This window comes from Tenrec ecaudatus (genome assembly GCF_050624435.1).
Source record: "Tenrec ecaudatus isolate mTenEca1 chromosome 6 unlocalized genomic scaffold, mTenEca1.hap1 SUPER_6_unloc_1, whole genome shotgun sequence".
Classification (NCBI taxonomy): Eukaryota; Metazoa; Chordata; class Mammalia; order Afrosoricida; family Tenrecidae; genus Tenrec; species Tenrec ecaudatus.
The window spans coordinates 1,479,181-1,481,470 of record NW_027457605.1 but is presented as its reverse complement, the minus strand read 5'-3'; the positions used below and the strand labels follow the sequence as shown (position 1 = coordinate 1,481,470).

General features: G+C 36.4%; 1 pseudogene; it reads right to left on the bottom strand.

The window, feature by feature from the left end:
* Nucleotides 1-359: 359 nt before the first annotated feature.
* LOC142435894 (cyclin-C pseudogene) lies at nucleotides 360-1,869 on the bottom strand (annotated as a pseudogene).
* Nucleotides 1,870-2,290: the final 421 nt, after the last annotated feature.

The window sequence follows — 2,290 nt, the reverse complement described above, 5'->3', positions numbered from 1 at the left end:
CCTCCACTCATATCAGAATTAAGAACAGCCAGTATCAAACTGGCCCGAAACCTGATTGTGTTCTTGGCTCAGGATATCTATAGTAAATTTGTGAAGTCACACTAAAACAGAAAAATTAAGTAAGGGATGTATGTATTATAAAATTTTTTTCACAGTACAGTAAAAATTAACATTGAAAGTTTACCAAATTTTAACCATATAATCGGTGTTTTAGCCAATTAAAAAATTTTAAATGCTTGATTAACTGTGACTCAATTGCAAATAACTTCAAGTAGGATCTTTTTTTTTCTTTTAAAGTTTGCCCAGCCTTTTAAAATGTTTACAGAATTAATATAACTTTTAAAACATCAAAGTATGCTTGCTGTACATATTGCACTTTTCTGCTAGAACTGGGCTAGAGTCTTCCCTGGCAAGACACCAAAACTATTGAATAAAATATACTTTTAAATCAATAGGTACTTGATTATTTTCCCTGAAATCATCAACATCATTACCAAAATCTTCCAGGATTTTGTAAGATTTGATTCCTTAAATACAGCTTTAAAATTAAGTTAAAGAGGGAAAAAAGCCCTCAGATGTTTGACTTTTATTGTCCTTGTTCTGGTCCTTCAGTGACCAAAGAGGATTTAAAACAAATTGTGTTCATGTTTCCTGACTTAATAAAAAGCTACAAATCCAAATTTTAAAATTATATTATTCAACTTAAAAATTATACTAATCAAAGAGCTATAAATCTTGATATGTCTATGTCTGTCTATCTGCAGGTTCCTTAGAAACTTTCAAAATTTTTATAATTAAGAGGTTTTAATCAATGATGCAGTAAAATCAAACCAGGTAAGGAAAATTATTTTGCAAAAATAAATCACTTCCCAAAGTGCTTGACAGAAACCAACTATTCATTTTCATTTGTGTTCCATTGAAGACATTACTGAAATCTGTCCAATGGTTTATTTCCAAGTGGTCCACTATGAAAATCTTCGGAATGTTCTAAGACTGGCTGTAGCTAGAGTTCTGACTTCCATTTGGACCCTGCTCTCCTTCACTGTTTGGAGGTGGTTTTGGTTTGGGCATCTTACTAAGAATAGTTGCCATCTCTTTTCTCTCATCAAAATTCTTCCACTGTTCATAGAGTTTTAAAATGACCCTGATTATTTCCAAAATCTTTTCCATGTCCACAGAAAGCTCAGCAAACCATTGTCTGGCATCTTTCTGCTGTACAACACAGGCCACATGTAGGCAAGCTAAAGCTATCATGAAAGGAGGGTACAGTAGGCAAAGCTCCGTTCGATAGGTATCATTCACTATCCTCCATGCCAGGGGAAGCAACATGTCTTCTTGGCCCATGTCCTGCACATACTGGAGCAAAGGTCTATAAGGATGATACACTATCAAGCAACAATCCATTAGTTCTAAAAGATAAAATTCACATTCTAATACATGATTCATCCTATAAGGAAACTCCTTTGGAAAGGCATATGAAAATCTAGTTTTTAATACAGAAGTAGCAGCAGCAATCAACCTTGTATTTGAGACTACTCCAAATTCCTCTACTTTGGATGCCAAAAACACACAAGTAGGAGCCATTAATACGGGATCTATACTTTTCAGAGAATACCTGGCATAGAATCTCTTGAAATAGACTGTAGCAGTGGCAATAACTTGCTGTCTTAATTTAAGATGTTCAACTAATGCCTGAATAACATTTGTAAAAAATATTTGTAGTTTCCAATACTCTTCTTCTGAGAGAAATTTTAAGTCCTTTTGGCGCTCCTTCAGAAGGTCTTGTTTATCCAAAATCCATTGCAAATAGTGGGAGCTCTGCCAAAAGTTCCCTGCCATGTAACACAGCTTGTCCTGATGAAGAAGCACCAGCCGGCTGAGCGACCCGCGGAGCGACCATAGACCCAGCCCGCTCGGTACCCGAGCTCCGTGACTGCAACCAGCTCCACTCCGCTCCGCGGCGGCAACCCCAATTTAGTCTTTTGGTTAAGAATTACTCAGACTTCCCCACTCCTAGGCTAACCCTTGAAAGAAAAAGAATGAGATAAAAGACCATAGGGAGGAAGAAAGGAGAGTGAGAGGCAAGGGAATAAAGAAAGAAGGTGGCAGGGTTGTGTGAACAATTAATGTGGACCTTCTTTGATGTGTATTAAAAATAATATAGACTGGTTTTTTCAATACTCACCAAAAATTATTTATATCAATCAAGAAAACCTCACTACTCTGGAATCAATTATGACATATAGCAACCCTTTGGACAGAGTATAGAACTGCCCCTGTGGGTTTCCAA